Source organism: Pongo pygmaeus, chromosome 20 (assembly GCF_028885625.2).
Source record: "Pongo pygmaeus isolate AG05252 chromosome 20, NHGRI_mPonPyg2-v2.0_pri, whole genome shotgun sequence".
NCBI lineage: Eukaryota > Metazoa > Chordata > Mammalia > Primates > Hominidae > Pongo > Pongo pygmaeus.
This window is the reverse complement of record NC_072393.2, coordinates 34,137,581-34,155,554: the sequence shown is the minus strand read 5'-3', so window position 1 is coordinate 34,155,554 and position 17,974 is coordinate 34,137,581. Positions and strand designations below refer to the sequence as shown.

General features: G+C 44.5%; 1 long non-coding RNA gene across 3 annotated transcripts; it reads right to left on the bottom strand.

The window, feature by feature from the left end:
- Nucleotides 1-10,017: 10,017 nt before the first annotated feature.
- Nucleotides 10,018-15,804, bottom strand: LOC129020455 (uncharacterized). Of its 3 annotated transcripts, none has more exons than XR_008495806.2 (8): nucleotides 15,560-15,802; nucleotides 14,107-14,971; nucleotides 13,299-13,991; nucleotides 12,893-13,093; nucleotides 11,848-12,528; nucleotides 11,051-11,218; nucleotides 10,623-10,689; nucleotides 10,018-10,486 (listed from the first exon to the last, which is right to left on the bottom strand). It is a non-coding gene; the product is annotated as an uncharacterized LOC129020455 (long non-coding RNA). The 3 variants fall into 3 exon arrangements; XR_008495804.2 differs by having other exon boundaries at nucleotides 11,848-12,524; XR_008495805.2 differs by lacking the exons at nucleotides 10,018-10,486; nucleotides 10,623-10,689; nucleotides 11,051-11,218 and having other exon boundaries at nucleotides 11,743-14,971; nucleotides 15,560-15,804.
- Nucleotides 15,805-17,974: the final 2,170 nt, after the last annotated feature.

The window sequence follows — 17,974 nt, the reverse complement described above, 5'->3', positions numbered from 1 at the left end:
CTTTTTATCACATTACCTTGTTTAACAATGAAAATTTTCCTTTTAAAACTTTTTTTGGAAAACACGATTTTAATGGGTTTATGGAGATTCCACTATATTTCTAAAAAATATGGCACTATTTTTGAACATGCAGGCAGTTTTCAGTTTTCACCACTGTTAATCTCATTCAGCGAGTATTTGCTGTCTCTTCCGTGTCAGGCACTGGAGACAGCAGTGAGGATGATGGGGTTTGATGAGATCCCATCCCCAGGAGAGTCCAGGCAGAAAACAGAAAGGAAATGCATCAGACGTATCATTTCAGGCTGTGATCAGCGTTATGAGGAAAAGTGAGATGGATTTAAGGACTAGAGGTTGATGGAAATAGGAGCAAAAGGAAGAAGTCATTTTCACCCAGGGGCCAGGAACGTCCTTCCAGAGCAGGCGAAATCTGGTTAAATCTAGGTGTGGATTGTTGCCGGCAAGTGCAGATGCCCTGAGGCAAGAATGAACTTGGCCACTGGAGGACAGTGGTGGGGCAGTGTGCTTGGTTTAGAGAGAGCCAGAGACAGCAGAGACACTAAGAGTCTAGGAAAGTGAGCAGTGACCACACAATCAAGGTCTTGAGGGCCAAAGTAAAGAATTCAGAGTTTATTCTAAGTGTGAAGGAAGCTTGAGAGTCACAGGTTTTTAAGCAGCTTACTCTGACTGCAGATGGAGAATCTCATGACTGGGGAGGGCCGGCTGGATTAGAAGCAGGGAGGCCAGGTAGGAGCTTAGAGCACTGTTTCAGGTGCATGTTACGGATGTGAACAGTCACAGAAGAGTTGGTGAGGGGTGGCTGCATTCAGAATTGATGTTGAAGGGAACATGATGTGGATTCACTGGTGGGTTGGAGGTAAAGTGGCAGGGCAAGAGATAACTCAGTTATAACCTGTAGGTCTTTGGTCTAAGCAATTGTGTAAACAGTGGTGCCATTTACTGAAATAGATAAGAAAGGAGAGGAAGGCTTGGGAGGGGACCAGCAGTTTAATTTGGAACCTGTTGTGTTGGGGTGCTTATTAAATATTCAAGTAGTGATGTCTACTAGACTGCTGGATAGACAAGTCTAGAACTCAGAGAAGTTGGGTCTACTAGACTGCTGGATAGACAAGTCTAAAACTCAGAGAAGTTGGGTCTACTAGACTGCTGGATAGAGAAGTCTAGAACTCAGAGAAGTTGGGACTGGATACGGATATCTAGAAGTCATCAGTGTGCAGACGACTTTTTCAAACTATTGGGACAGTAATAGATCCCTCAGGAAGAGTGTGGCCAAAAGTAGTCCCAGGTACTAGGTCCTAGGTCCCAAGTGTTTAGAGATCAGATAGAGGAGGAGTCCACGGGAGGATAGGAAGGCCCCTGAGTTAGGGGAACTCACAGCTGTGCTAGGGAAGAACATGCATTTTCTGTTTATCTTTGACCATTTCTTTAGAATAGATTCCCAGCAGTGGAATTACCAGGTCAAAGGGCATCTGAACACATTTAAAACTCTTGCAAAATGTTGTCACATCCTTTTCCAAAAATGTCACATCAATTTATATTTCCATTATCAGTGCACGGTCTTGCCCATGGTAGAGAACCCTTACATCGTTGCCAATTTAATAGGCAAAAACATGACATCCTGATTTTAACTTGTAAGTCTTTGCCTTTTCAGTGAGCTTGAGCCTTTGTTTTCCACGCTTATTGCTCACTTATGTTGCTTGTATAATTGTCTCAATGTCCTTGTCTATTGTGGTTATATAGTGTTTTTGTAATTGTGAGAGGATTTTTTAATGTGTTAATAACTAATCCTTTCTTGTATTTCTTACAAATGGTTTTTGGTTTGCCATTTCCCTTGGAATTTTACTACAGTGTTTTCCGATACAAGGTTTTCCATTTAAACTTAATTACATGTATCCATCTTGTTCCTAATGATTTCTTCCTTTGCCATTATTGTTAAGAAAAGCCTCCCTGCCACTGTATTTTGGGAAGTGCTGGCGAGTCAATTTTTCATGCTACTTTTGCCAAATTTGGTTAATAGAATTTCTTCATAAAGTAAATGGATTTGCCTTTCATTTTCTACTATATTCTGCTGTAAATTTTGTAGTATGCAATTTATCTATTCCATGAAGTCCAGACAACATGCACTAATAAAGTCTCATCACCTCCAAATATTTTCCAAGGCAATGCGCTAACAACACTTTCCCGTCTCTTTCACGGCTCTGGCTCCGTTCTAGGGTGTTACTTCCTCTTGAGCTATTTTTCCTAATTTATTATTTTCACTAAGTGTTACATTTTTACACGTTGATGGAATGTATTAGCATATAACTGTGCATAATATTATCTCATAATTATAATTACTTTTATCAGCATATGTCTCTTTCCTTAGTTCCAATTTTCTTTATTTCGATTTTTTCTTAATTAGATTTGTTAAAGTTTTATATTTTATTGGGTTCTTCAAAAGGTCAACTCTCCAACTTACTAAATCATGTTAATGTTTTTCTTTCCAAATGTGTGAGTTTCTGATTTAATCTCTGTCGTTTCTCATGATTTCCACAGGCTGATCTTATCCAACTTTCTCCACTTCTCCAACTTCCCTTTCTGTTCCTCTCAGACGTGACAGGCAGCTTGCTACACCTCTTCCTCCCAGTTTTCTGGGGACAGGACTCCATTGCTTCCTGACACTTGACACTGCAGAGAAGTCTGAGGTCAGAAAGATTTCTATTTCTTTTAAAATTCTTATTTTAAAAAAATAAGAAAATCTCATTTTCTTCTTATTTCTTTTCCTGTGTAGATGTCTATGGGCTTTTTCATTTTCCCTGAGATTCCAAAACATTGGCTAGGTCCAGAATGACACCTGTAGCAGTGGCCACCGTCCTCTCTGCGGTCCTCCTGGCGGGCACTGAGCTGACTGCAGCCTCTTTTCTCACAGGGAAGATGTGTCCAAGGTTCCCAGCAGCTCTTGGGGAGAACTGGCCCTGGAAGGGGCGCATGTTTGCCCTCCCTGGTGGAAGTGGTGGCCTTTCCTCATTCATTTTAGCTGGGGCTCCAGAGACCCTGGCAATCAGTGGATTTGAGTCTGTCTTTGGCACAGCAAAGTTTTTGATTTTGTGGATTTCAACACCGCTTCTACATCTGCCTTTTTATTTTAACCTTCCAAGTTACTTTTAAATGGGGGTTTGGACTCCTAGGATAGTGATTTATGTCTATTATCCTTTCCTTCAATTTCCCTGTTTTTGTTTTATTACCTCAAGGAAATCTAGCATTAAAATAGCATCATTTAGATGGGGCCAGAACAGATTTCTGGGCTCACTTAACCACTGTAGCCAGAAGCCCTGGCCACAATGACTGTGACACCAAGCCCAATCTGTGTCCTGATGTCTGCTCACCAGTAACAGGTTTTCCTAGAAGCCAGGGAATCCCCAAGAATGTCAGGTAGGGCTGCAATGTTTCTTTGAACAACATAGCGCATACCAGGGCTCACTTCTCTGCAGAATGTGTTCCTGGTGCTATTCTTGTCTCTTTCTCCATTTAAAAAATACTGTTATATTTTAGATGCTTGCTTGCTCCATGGGAATATTGCATACGGTGGGTACCGGACTGCTAGTGTGCCCATTTCTCTCATTTTTAGCATGTGTCTGGTGATCTGGAGGTGCCTGTCTCTTCCCCTCCCCTTGTGCTGCACTCTGAGAGTGGCCTTATTTGACCTTCAGAGAGAGGAGTAGCTGAGGATGGTGGGCAGGCCAGCAGGACGGTCTACCTATGGCCTGTCTTCTTTTCTAGAATGTTAGCTTCATGCAAACAGGAAGCTTGCCTTTTTTAATTCACTTTCTCCCCAGGCCTCAGAACACAGTGGCATTCAGTAGCGAGTTGGCCAACTGAACGCATGCAGGAACAAGGGCAGTTCCCAAGCTCTTCTCAGAGCCTGAGGCTCCAGCCCTGCTGCGCCTCTCCTCGCCCCTCTCTGCCATGCCCCCTGTTCTCTCCACACTGTCTTTGGACTGTAGCGTCTCCTCCCTCCCCTCCAGGAGGGCTTCCTGTTATAAGATCTTCCTGGCACCAAGCAGAGTGTGTACCTGGCAGTGGCATGAGTGGAGCCAGACTGTTCCTAAGTAGAGAACCTGTCCCTGGAGCCCTGGTGCCTTGTCAGGAGCCAGAACACTGGGCTTTCAAGGTCTGGGGCATGGGAGCCAGGGGTGCCTTCAGTCCTCAGGAGGGTTCCTGGAGCCCTCATGCAACCCTGACTGCACCTCTGTCCTGAACCTCCCGAGGACAGCATCACTATTTTACTTTCATGACGTTTGACACCCCAGTGAGTTGCAAATGTGTGCTTTTCACATTGGATGGAATTCTTACAATTTTGGTGAATTGTGCATTCACAGTAAGTACAATTAAAATCAGCCTCCTGTGTATCCCTTGTCACCCAGGCATATGAAAGTAGGTGGCAGAAGTTCAGAGTGTCTCCATCTCAGGTAAAGCACTCTGGAGCCTGGCTCTTCGTGCTCAGATCTCACGCTGCCACTTGTTAGTTGTGTAATCTTGGATACATACAAAATCTCTCTGCACCTTCATTTCTCCATAAGCCACAGCAGGATAAAAATAGCACCTGCTTCATAGGGTTATTGGGAGAAGTACGTGAATTAGTTTATGTGAAGTGCTGAGAACAGCGCGAGGCATGGAGTACCTGCGACACAACGATTAATGTGGTTCTGACTGTCCTCTCTAGAGAGATGTGGGCCTGCACCTTAGAGACTTGCAGACCTGGACTGCCACTATCAACTAAAGCCACACACACACACATGCAGAAACACACCCATGCATACACACACTTGCATGCACAGACACACGCATGCACAGACACACAAACCCCTACACACCATGGGCGATTTTCTCCCTCACTTCCAAGGTGGGTAAGCGTGAATACTTGCTCCGACCTTAAGGGTGGGGTTGAGGGCCCAGGTGGAGCAGGCTTGTGGCTTGAAGCATGAGACCCCAGATGGCTATGCATAGTGGGCATTCCTGCTGCAGAGCCTGGAGTAAGTGCCCTGCTTGCCCCGTTAGGGTATCCTAGCAGCTTGCGCTGCTCCTGGTGCAGAATGAACAGGCTGAGCAGCTGCAGAGAACACCTCCTCTTCCCAGCCTCGGGCCTTTCCCAGCACATGCAGGTTTGCTTGGGGTCTGCCTCCAATGCCTTAAGGGTCACGGTTTTGTTTTAGTGGTGATGCCTGCTCTTGCAAGCCCACTTGGGCCTAACTTTGGAAACAATCCTCTGATTGTACTCAGTTCGCAGTGGTCTTTCTCAAGCACAACTTCACCTAGGCTTGATCAAATACCAGCTTCACCACTTCCTAACCCTAATCCTCTGCAGGTCCTGGTAGCTTTGTTCATAGAGCAGTTCTTTGGATCGAACCAGAAAATGTATACAAATAATTTCACACTGTGTCTGGCATCTGGTGTACGCTGAATACAAGTTGGTTGCTTCTGGGGATCCTCAATCCAACCCCAGGAAGTCTAGAAATGATTCTCCCTGATTTAAAGGTGTCACAGAGACTCCTCAGAGTAGAGAGGGCTGGAATCTGGGTCCCTAGTTCACTGTTCCCTCCTTTCACAGGATTCCCTTGCTGTTCAGGAACGTAATGTCTATATGAATATCGTTGCCAGAATTGTCTCAGGCCATAGATATATCTTCACTTTCCATGCTGAGTCCTTTGGAGGCCATCGGGGAGCTGCTGTTCCCCTTCAGCACGGCTACCTGCTCAGGGAGGTCTTGGCTGCCGCAAGGTGGACCAGCTTGCACAGCTCTGTGGGTGCGCAGTCCCTGGAACGCCCTTTCTGTGTGGATGTAAGTGATGCATAAAGATCTAAAATCCCAAATCTTAGGCTTTCTCCAGGATTTCTGCTGCAATCCCAGAACAGCAGCTCTGGAGTCGCTCTGAATTAAATACACAATTTATTTTCAGATCTCTTTTATCATGAGGGCTCACATGCAGCTAACGCATTCGTCTGTGTTTGAGGCTGCAGTATGGTACATAGACCCACCGCTGGCAGAACTCATTCCTTCCTGTGGAGGTCACCCACATGTTATTTAAGTGCAATATTTTGGATCACACAAAATAAAAACTTGTACTGTTGTGCTCCTATGAAGCACCCATTATGTAATCTCTGAGTCACCTGGAGATGGTTTTTAAATATAGTTTGCATGTTTACTGTTTGTGAAGCACCCATGCTAAGAGCTTTGCATGTCTTCTTCCATGTAACACAGCAACCTAAGGAGGCAGGAACTACTGTTATTCCTGTTTAATGCATGGAAAGCTATTGTCCACAGAGTGGGGAAATGATGCCAGCAGGATCACATAGCTGGCACGCATGGGATTAAGCCAGGGCTCAATCCCACCAGACATAATGACTTTGCTCTCAAGTGCCACATTTTATTGCCTTTCTTGATGGTTACTTTGGGTCTTAATTTGCATTTTTCTGATGACTAATTTTGAGTTTTTTAATATATTTATCCTCTTCTGTGACCTACAATTTAAAAATGTTTCTCCTTATTGATTTTTATTAGGATATATTAAATAATCATCCCTTACTGGAGTGTTGCAAATACCTTCTCTAGTTCATAGCTTGCTTTTCAGTTTCTTTATGGTATCATTTGATAAACAGAAGCTCTTAATTATGAGGTCACAATCATGATCAATTTTTTAGTGGTTAGCAGTTTTTATGTCTTATTTAAAACATCCTTCCCTACTCCAAGCTCATAAATATATGCTCCTAAACATTTTAGGCTTTGGGTTTTTACACTGAACTTTTTAATCCATCAAGAATTGGTTTGTATGTATGGCACGAGGTAGCAATCTGACATTATAACTTTTTATCTCGATAATCAACTGTCTCAGTGCCATTTATTGGCTCTTTCACTTGTCTTAGTTGAGTTCCTCAAAAAGCAGAGCCCCAGAAAATGCCTTGGGTGCAGGTTGCTTATTTGAGGGTGACTGCAGGAAATGAGAGTGAGGGTATAAGGACAGTGAGACACGGAAGGCACATGGATTAAGTTGCTGCCATGGACAGCGGGGGTTCAAGTCCACCAGGACCCACCAAGACATGGACAGGATGTCTTCCAGAATTCTCCACCTGAAAGATGGAAGGCAGGATGGTTTATCCACCATCTGCTACTGCCTATCCCCAGGGATGATAAGCCCATACCTCTGGGCTGTCTTAGTGTGGACCTAGAGGTGTCTCGTGAAATCAGACAGGGCCCCATAGCAGAAAGTGGAATGACCCCGAGGTGGGACAGCACCAGAGCCAGGGGCAAGAGCTGGCATGGACCTCTGATGAGAGGGGAGTTGGAAGGCGATGTGGCCCAGGGCGCCAGGCGGTCAGCTATGCTCTCCCAGGACCATTGTCTTCATCTTACAGAGGAAATCCAAGTGGTCCTGCCAGAGCCTGGCCCAGAAGCTTTTCTGCCTTGCTCTGTGCCTCGGGAGGTGACCTGGAGGGATGACCCAGATGGCTTCCTTGCCTCTGCTCCCTCAGCTCCTGGGGGGGCCCTTGGGAGGAGGGCAGAAGGAGAGAGGAGGGAGACAGGGCCTTTATTCCTCCTGCATCCTCCCTGCAGGGCCACCTCGGGCTGGCTGAGTCCCTCCTCTCGAGGCAGTTTCCTCCTTCTGAGCACCTGGAATCACGTGCTCCCTCATCCCTCTGCTGTCACTGTTCCACCGAAATCTTTGCAAATTGTCAGGTTATTGAATCCTCTGATGTCCATGCGCCACCTGTTCCTTCGGGGATTCTGAGTGATAGAAGCAACTCAGTCCATTCACATCCACCAAGACCACTGCAGTCTCCCTGAAATGTTGGTGAGCAAAGGAGCTCAATTTCTCCATGCCCTCCCCCGGCCCCAGCTCTGTGCCTGCTCATTGCTCAGAGCTGTGGAAGGGATGGGGCACAGGTGTGCAGCTTCTGCCCTCGGGAGGCTTCCAGTGTGGTGACTGAGATGAATGAGAAGGGGAATAAGGCCCTCTGGAAGGACAGCGAGAGTGCTCAGAGAACACTGGAGCTTTGTCCCACACCACAGTCTTCCTAGGTTCCTCTAGAGACCCCGCCTGGGCCTTCCGGGGCCGCCCCCCACATCTTGCCTTTCCTCTCTTCTCCATCCTGGCTAGAGTTGGACTTTTCCCTCATTCTCTTTCATGTTGCAGTTCCAGAGGTTTCTGCTGACTGATGTCTCTTTTATAGATGTTCATATGACAGAAAAACAGGCTTCAGATGCATACATCTCATATTGACAAGAGAGTGAGTGAGGACAATGGGGAAATTCATGGTCTTTTAACCAAACATAGGGATTTTGTGATCGTGTTTTGTTTTGTTTTGTTTTTTTTGCCTTTTTCTTCTGAATTCTGCAAAAGCTGTTATACTAATAGCTGTGGTTTGCATAATTTCTGTAGTGCAGCAGAATAAAAAGCCAGGCTTGCAGGCAGACAGTCTGGTTCTGCTGGTGGAGGGCAGGGCCTTGTATTAGGGGAGAGACAAATCAACATACAGCCCCTGGGTGCTTGCCAGGGCGAGGGGGCATGGCTGGGATGGGTGTGGTGAGTCAGAAGGTGGCTTCCAAGCCCTCTCTTGTGACAGTGTTTAACTCAGGGACTGACACTCAGGGAGAGGGCTGGGGGAGGGACAGTCCTCAGCCTGTCCTGGACTCCAGGCCCAGGTCAACCCCTCCACAGTAGCTGGTGCTCTGTGTGGAGCTGCACAGACATTGGCTGTCCCGGGTGAGGGCAAGGGCTCTCTGATTTGGGATCTCCCTGCTGAAGGGGTTCTTTGGAAAAATCAATCATTGTCAAGTCTAGGCTATACTTCATGCCAGACTCACACAATTGTGAGACTCACATAATTAGCCTTCAATGGGCTAAATATTGCACCACAAAGGGCATCTGTGTGGTATCAAGGTAAACAAATGGGCTTTAGAGTTAAAAAGAGAAGGGTCCCCATGCACGAGGCTAAGTGAGTGACTTTAGCTTAAGAATAAAAGTAATATGGCAGCGTGCAGTGGCTCACGCATGTAATCCCAGCACTTTGAGAGGCTGAGGCAGGAAGATCATTTGAGGCTAGGAGTTTGAGACCAGCCTGGGCAATGTAGTCAGACCGTATTTCTACAAAAAATTAAAAAAGAAAAAAATTAGCTGAGCTTAGTGGCATGTGCTTGTAGTTCCAGCCCCTCAGGACTCTGGGGTAGGAAGATCACTTGAGCCAGGAGTTAGAGGCTGCACTGAGCACCGCACACTGCCTTGTGCCACTGACTCCAACTGGGGCAACAGAACCGGACCCTGTCTCATAAATAAATAAGTAAATAATAACAGAATGAAGGCCTTGTGGCTTCATGAGGATCTTGTGAACATGTGAGATCGTACGGTATGTGTGCTAACTACATAGTTGCTATTGTTACATTTCATTCTCATGGGCTTCCTTTGCCAATCTTTTACTTCAGAGTTTGTGTTAAGGGGTCTGGGTTGGGTTAAATTTATCAGTGTCTTCTGAAGGACAAGAGTCATGGTTACAGATGTTTTCTGACAATTCCAAATTTTATGAATTCCCCACTTAAAAGTCTTGTTCGTGCCCCCAGCTGCCTCCTTCTCTTCTGAGGGCTAAAGGCCTCTTGTTGGAGGCAGGCCAGCAATGACAAGTTTGTCAAGGCTACAGCTGCAGAGGCTCATAGGAGGAGCCCAGGACCTCTCAAGACGCGGTGCCCACAGAGTTCTGGAGTGTAATTAACAGGACAGCAGCCGTGGAGACTTGGGCTGACTGAATGCTGGTGTCGAAGGACACCCTCCCTTTACCCCACTCTGTGCCAGTGTGCCTCTTATTTCTCCCTGGGCTACAACTGTTATTAACATTCAGATTTTGGAGATAATGGTTTTAATTAAACTACTTTGCTGTTTACTACTGTTTTGGGAATTTGCTAATTAATCTTTATGTAATTGTTTTTGCAATGGTTGTACAGCAAAAGTTCTTAAATCATAAGTTAAGCCTCTTGCAGAGAATCTAATTTTTAATCAGAATCCCATGTTAGTAAGTGACAGTGGGGATGGGGAATTAACTAATTGAAGTCCCTGCTCCATGGAGGTTGTCTGTCTTCAACCCGTCAAGTTGGCTGTGCTGTGCAGAGCCCTCTCCCTGCATCTCCCCATGGTCTCTGCATTTCGATGGTGCTGAAGGAACCGTGGATGTCCATGTATTAGGGTAATAATTCTGATGCTTTCTTTGTAGGGGATATGTCTCTAAAAGGGCTGTTCCTCACAGAAGTCTCAGGCCACCTTCAATTAAACCCAAGCCTCTTCCTCTTCTACTGGAGCCCCTGCGAGTAAAGTCTGTGGAAATCACATCTGTTGAATTTTGGAGAAGGGTAATGAAGTGTTGAAAGGTGTTTCAGGCTATCCCACAACATTTGATATGGAAAAAGAAGCATTTCTAATGGAAACTGGAGGGAATTGCTCTTCAACTCCTAAAATAAGAATAAGAGACTTCAAGTACATCTGGAGCTTGTTTCCCTACTGTCTTACTATCTTAGCCTGTTTATGCTGCTATAACAGGATACCAGAGACTAGGTAATTTACAAAGGAAAAATTTAATTGGCTCACAGTTCTAGAGGCTGGGCAGTCCAAGATCAAGGGGCTACATCTGGTGGCAGCTTTCTCGCTGCATCACCTGTGGCAGAAGGCAAGAGGGCAAAAGACGGAGAAAAAGCAAGAGATGGAACTCGCAGCCTCAGGTCCTTTTATAATAGACATTAATCCATTCATGAGTGTGGAGCCCCCATGACCTAGACACCTCCCATTAAGCCCCACCTCCTGACACTGTTGAGTTGGGGATTACGTTTCTAATACATGCTTTGTGGGAAACACATTCAGACCATCACATCTGCCTAGGCCAGTGTCCATCTGTCTCTGATTCAGGGTTCTGATCCCAAGACTCATGGAAGAGACAAACTACAGATTAGACAGAACAGTCTAATCTTCCTCCTGGTATTAGTCCCCAGGAACAGGCATGTAATCTCAGCAGTGCTCACCTCTGCCTGAAAGGTAGGACTAGCAGAGAACTCCACCAAGCAGTACAGTGCTCAGGTTAGAAGCATGAAATTCGAAACCAGACTTCCTGGGCTCCAAGCCTGACTCTGCCACTCTTAGCTCTGTGACCTTTGATGAGTTACCCAACTTCTCTGGGCCTGTTTCTTCCTCTGTAAAATAAGGGTTTGTAAGAGTGCATGTCTTATAGTACTGTTATAATAAGCAAATGGGATGAAACAAGAAAGTCTTAGTACACTGCCTGGCACACAGTCATGCATATTATTATAATCCATTAAGCAATTTTATCCATGTTTTTGTTTTCAACTTCTACCATACTGCATGCTGGGTCTCACAGAGAGATTGCCTAATTTGCTCATAGCTATAATCTTCTTGCCACCAAATATTTCTTTCCTATCGTGCTTTCCTATGTTGGGAGATAGTCTGATTTTGCTTCATCTGTGATCTCAAGTATGTTTAGGGGACTGCTAACTTTAAGCACACATTTGCCATAGAAGGATAGTTCAGGGGTGGCAGGTACTAAGTATCTTTTCTTATACCTGTGGAAGAACTCACTCATGCACCACAGCACTCTTGTTCACCAGGTGTGAGTCCAGCCTGAACTCCTTCTCAATACACTGCCTCAGCATTCAAGAGTCAGAGTCTTAACCCAGGAAACAGAGCCCCAAGCAGAGCAGACATGCTAATGCTTTATTGGGAGGTGCAATCCCAACAACCAAAGTAAGGGACATAGGGAAATAAAGCAGGAAGGAGAGAAAGCAAATACAAGGTCATATGTTACCAGGATGGCCACAGTTTCTCTAGAGCTCCAGCTGGTTGCTCAAGTCATGTGGGACATCTCCAGGGAAGACATGTGAAACATGTGAAACACAGTGGCTCAGAACAGTCCGTCATAGGGGAGGAAGGCCAGATGATTTATCTGCTGGCTTTTTTCCATTCTCTGTCTCCTACTGGTCAAAGTTCATGTTACGGACCATCAATGCCTTGCATGACCAGGTTGTGTTAATTGTGCTAACCAGCCTCCCTGTCCCAGGACAGCCATTGAGGAGGCCAAAGCCTCTATGAATCCAGTGGAGTTAAGCTAGGGGCACAAAAACTGTTTTCGGTCCCAGCACAGCAAGTGCAGTGGGAGCCATGCAAGCCTGGCAGACTCCCCAGGGGAGGCTGAGCACACTTGGGTGGCAAAGAGTCAGGCCACAAGCAGTGGTGCATCTACGAGAATTTAGCCAAAGTTCCGGAAGCTGTAATTGCTGAGTAGAGCTGGTGGCTCATAGACTGGCTTCTGTGAAATTGGCATGTGGCACAAAACCAATCGTGGCATCCAATGTTTCATTGAGAAATATCCCAGGAGGCCAGACGTGGTGGCTCACATTGTAATCCCAGCACATTGGGAGGCCAAGGTGGGAGGATTGCTTTAGGCCAGAAGTTTGAGACCAACCTGGGCAACATAGTGAGACCCTGTCTTGATAAAAATAAAAGAAAATTTAAATAAAAAATTTTAAAAAGGGAATAGCCCAAGGGCTTTGGTCTTCAAAGTCTTTGTCCCATTTCTTTATTATTTCCATCTCTTTTCCCTAGTTCCTTAACTTTTTGCTAGAGTGCAGGGACCACCCTGCTTAGGGTATGAGATATTCATTAACCTCTTATCCCAGACCCTAGAGGCCCATGATGGGACCACATGGGAGAGGAACAGGGTGGCCACTGATTTCAAACTGAGACACCCTGACGTCAGCTTCTGTGTCCTCTCTGCTGTACTATATTCCTCTCTTCATCTCTCACGATTTTCTTCCACCTGTTGAGGTTGTATCTCATATCCAGCATCTCACCTAATGGTCTCTGGCCACACTGTCTTTTTTCAGCTCCCAGCAAAGACAACACTTTGTGCTGAGATGTGTTTGGAAAACAACTCCACTCCTCTTTGTCTGGCAAACTCCTGCTCATCCTGCCAGTCTTAGCTTCAGAAAGACCAGCCCAGACCCCACCATATAAGTCTGTGTTGTCCATCACATCGTATCATCTTTCTTCATCTGTAGGAGAATATTTATTGGAGCAATTACTGAATTCACATCTGTGTCCTCCACCAAGCTGTATGCCCCCATGAAAGCAGGGAATATGATTATTCCTGCTTTCATGTGTCGCTGGCTCCTGCCCTCTGGTTCATAATAAATGTCACACACACCCACACACATGCACACTCACAATAAAAGAATAAGTGAAGAAATAGGTGAACACCTGGATCTCTCTAACTTTTTGGTCCTTTGTCTCCATAAGCCTAGAGGCTGACAAGCTAATAATTCCTACAGCAAGTGCGGGGCTGCTATCATTGTCTCTAACGGTTGTCCTGATGGCCTTTCAGAAAGTAATTGACTTTAATTATGCCCTAAACTGACCCTTTGAGTAGAACTGAAGAATAACTGAAGAGAGAAAAATGATTCAGAATGGTCCTGTTGGGTCCAATTATCAGTAGAGAAAGGGAGTGAGGATGAGGCCTGGATAAACCTGGGCTCCCCGGCATGAACCACACTGTCTGCTCATTACGTGTTCCCTGCAGCTTGTCTGGGCTTTTGGGAAACTCGTCTGTCTAGTATTCATGCCCATTTATCTTCCCTGACAGAGGTGGCAGGAATAGGCTCCGAGTTGTGAAAACATAGTGGAAATTCCAGGCCCAAAAGATCAAGTGTCAACAATAGCTGTTATTCCTCTACCAGTGCCAAAATCTATACTTCTCCAGGTTTGGGACAGCAGGTGTTATTTGAGTAGCCCTGACCCCAGGGCCAGAGGACAAGGGGGTAGTTGTCAAAGTTCTCTGCCTCTGATCTTATTATAAAGTGTGATCTGGTCAGAGTTCTCTGCCTCTGATCTTATTATAAAGTGCGATCTGGTCAAAGTTCTCTGCCTCCGATCTTATTATAAAGTGTGATCTGCCTACAGAGAATGAGGAAGAGATTACCATGGACCTCAAGGGACCCAGTGGAAAAAACCATGTGCAGAAACGGAACCACCCCCTTGGCTGTTAGATGGCAGAGTCCCTATTACATACAGCTGTAATTAGGGCCTGAAGAAGAGGATGTATAGGCCTCCTGGTGAGCCAGTCGTCCCTGGCCTGCTGACCCTGGGCACAGAAGTTTATAGGGAGCACAGATCGGTATCCATAAGGGATGGTGCACCTGTCTAAAATTTCAGAAAGTTGATGTTTTCTTCACTTTCTATCTACTGGGGCTCCATGCACCCAGCTCGGTTTGTTTTGCAAAGAGCAATCTGTTCTTTTCTCTTAAAACTTCTGGGACCTGTTGGCAAGCTTGCCATATTCTCTCTTCATCCCTCTGTTCAAAGAAGCCTGAAGAGTTGACTCAGATACCTTGAGCTCTTTGCTGTGAGCATCAGAAGATCCAGAGAGATCTACTCTCTTTGTTCTTCTTTCAAAGCCCACCTTCCTTTTGAACTCAAATAAGGCGAGGGCTGTGTACATCCCCTTGTATAATTATCAGAGGTGTCCAGGGTGATTTTTTGTTTTTGTTTTTTAACACTGGGAACTCTGACACCCTTCTTTTTTGTCTCCGATTGGGTGGGCTATTGCTTGCTACTTGCACTCCTTAGTTAAGAAAAATCCCTCTACAGCAAACCCTCAGGAGAATGTCTTAAAACTCTGGTAAAATCTCTGGAAAGTTTGGAATAGATGAGCAGATACAAGGACTGTACAGAAACATCCTGTCTTCACAGAGTCCTTTTCAATCATCTCTTCCTTTACATTCACTGGAAATGTTCATAATTTAGGATGAGCAATAAATGGAGCATAATGCATCTCTCTGCTTGTGAGAATGAATTTCGTGCCTACTGAGGGTTCTTCGCCCAATGAAATCTTCAACAAAATGAGGGTGAAAAGACTCATAAATGTGTTCTGTGTCCTGCGGGGAGAGGGATATACATTGTCATTTTTATGCCGTGCATAAAAAGCTCCAAGCTCCCCAAGTTACAGGAGATATTATTTTTGCAGAGGCCAATATGGGGATTATTAAATTCCTTTGTTTATGTTTCCTAAAATAAAAATTTTACTACAGATTTCATATATGTTCAAAAGTAGAGAGAATAGTATAGTGATCCGCGCCCCCATGTACTAATCACCCAGCTTCAACAATTATGGATGAATGGCCATATAAAAATTCAGATTTTAATAATTTGATCTATAAATATTTCAGTACGTATCTATACAAATGTTTTTGTACAATTGTACAAAATGTACAATGTACAAACGTACAAATGTACAAATGAGGTACAAATACCCGATTTTAAGAAGTTATACCCACAATACAATTTTTTACACCTAAATTATTAATAATTCCTTAATAACATCAAACATGGAGTCAGTGTTCACATTTTCCCAATTGTCATATGGCTGCTCTTAAAATTTTTACACAGTTTGTTTGAACCTGGGGCCAAAACAGACCCATTCATTGTAATTGATGGGTATAACTCTTATGTTTCTTTTAATTTACCTTCTCCCTCTGTATTTTTTATTTCTGGCAGTTTTTTTTTTCAATGTTGGTGTTTTTGAAGAATCTAGACATTTTGTCCTGGAGAGTGTCCAACAATCTGAATTTTGTGAATTTTGCCCCATGGAGACATTTCCCGTGCTCATCTCTCTCCTACATTTTCTCTATATCCATAAGCCAGTCCAGATGCTTGATCAGGTCCAGGTTTAATATTTTGTGACAAGACTGCTTTAGAGGTGGTGCTGTCTGAGTTTCATAAGGCCTTATTGTGTGATGTTAACAGCCATCAATGATTACATCATAATCTGTCACCTCACAGAAGGTTACCCATGGGGATAGTCTAGTCTCATCGCACCTTCTTCATTTGTCAGCTGGAATATGCTCATGAAAAGAAACTTTCCCTTATCAGTTTTGTGGTTCCACTGAGAAAGTGTGCATAATAGGGAAGGCATTACACATGCTTTGGTTTTCCCCTTTATGTGCAAGGCTTTTTTAAATTAAATTTTTAATTTCAAGATAATTGTAGATTCACATGAAGTTTTAGAAAATAAATACAGAAAGGTCCTGTGCACCCTTTACCCTGCTTACCCCCCATGGTACCACATTACAAAGCCATAATACAATACACAGCCAGGAAGCTGACATTAGCCCAGCCAAGATTCCAAACACGTCCATCACCACAAGGCTCCCTCCTGCTGCCCTTTCATAGCCACACTTCCTGGACTCCTGCCCACCAGTCCCCAATCCCTGGCAACCACCAATCTGTTCTCCATTTCTATAATTTTGTCATTTTACGAATGTGGAACAAAAGGAATTATATAGTCTATGACTTTTAGGGATTGGCTTTTCTCACTTAACAGAATTACCTGGAGAGTCATCCAAGTTACTGCATTTGTCAATAATTCATTGCTTGTTATTGGTGAGTAGAATTTCATGGTATGGATGTACCATCAGGTGCTAATAATCTGTTCACCCATTGAAGATCATCTGATTGTAGGTTTTTTAATGTGCTTACTTGCCATTTATTACATTACTTAGTAAAGTATCTATTCAAATCCATTGCCCATTAAAAAAATTAGAGTTTGGCTGGGCACGGTGGCTCACACCTGTAATCCCAGCACTATGAGAGGCCGCAGCAGGTGGATCACCTGAGCACAGGAGTTTGAGACCAGCCTAGGCAACATGGCAAAACCGTGTCTCTACTAAAAGCACAAAAATTAGCCAGGTGTGGTAGCACGTGCCTGTAGTCCCAGCTACTTAGGAGGCTGAAGGAGGAGAATTGCTTGAACCCAGGAGGCAGAGGTTTCAGTGAGCTGAGATTGTGAGATCGCACCACTGCACTCCAGCCTAGGTGATGGAGCAAGACCCCATCTCAAAAAAAAAAAAAAAAAAAAATCAAAGTTAAATCAAAGTTTTGTTGTTTTTTTTTTTAATTGAGTTTTAAGTGTTCTTCATATATTCTTAGGGCAAGTTCCTTATCAAATGAACGTTTAAAGAATACTTTCTCCTGAACTGGGTCTTTCCTTTTAATTTTCTTCATGGTGTTGAAGGTGGAAAAACTCAAGCTGTTTCTCCTCTGCTGTCATTTCACACAATAATCAACACAGAAGACTTCTGTGACCAAATGTGTGGGAATTTCTCCCCACCAGTGAGCAAGCAATCAAGCCTGCAGTGGACAGGAGCTGGGCCTCCTCCCATTCAACACTGTTTACCTAGAGACAGTTTAGATCTCATGGGTTAAGAGCTCAGTCACTGAGCCTATGAGGGGGACCACTGCACCCTTCAGTCACCAGTTGCAAGTTTGGGCCTTCAGAACTTCTGAACGACTAGCTATGTAAATCAGGGCTCCCACAACCCCCTTTTTGGGTTCAATTATTTTGCTAGAGTGGCTCACAGAACTCAGGGAAACACTTATATTTATCAGTTTATTATAAAAGATATTGCAAAGAATAAAGAGAAAGAGATGCATAGGGCAAGGTAGTGGGGAAAAGGTGTGGAACTTCCACTTTCTCCCTGGGGGCACCGCCCTCCAGCAACCTCCACATGTTCCGCTATCCAGAAGCTCTCCTAACCTTGTTCTTTTGGGTTTTAATGGAAGCCTCATTACATAGACATGATTAATTAAATCATCGGCTATTGGTGATGAACTTAACCCTCAGCATCTCTTCTCTTCCCAGTGGTTGTGGGGTGTGGCTAAAAGTCCTGACCCTGGAACCCTGCCTTGGTCTTTCTGATAACTGCCCCCATTCTGAAGCTACCTAGGGTCCCCCAGTCAACTCATTAGCATACAAAAGACATCATTTTGGAGATTCTAATCTTCAAAAAGAGTTGTATGTCAGAAAACCAGGTTGAAGACCAATATCACAGGTGTCTTTCAAAAAGCAGATTTTTGAAACGTATACATTTTGTTTCCTATCA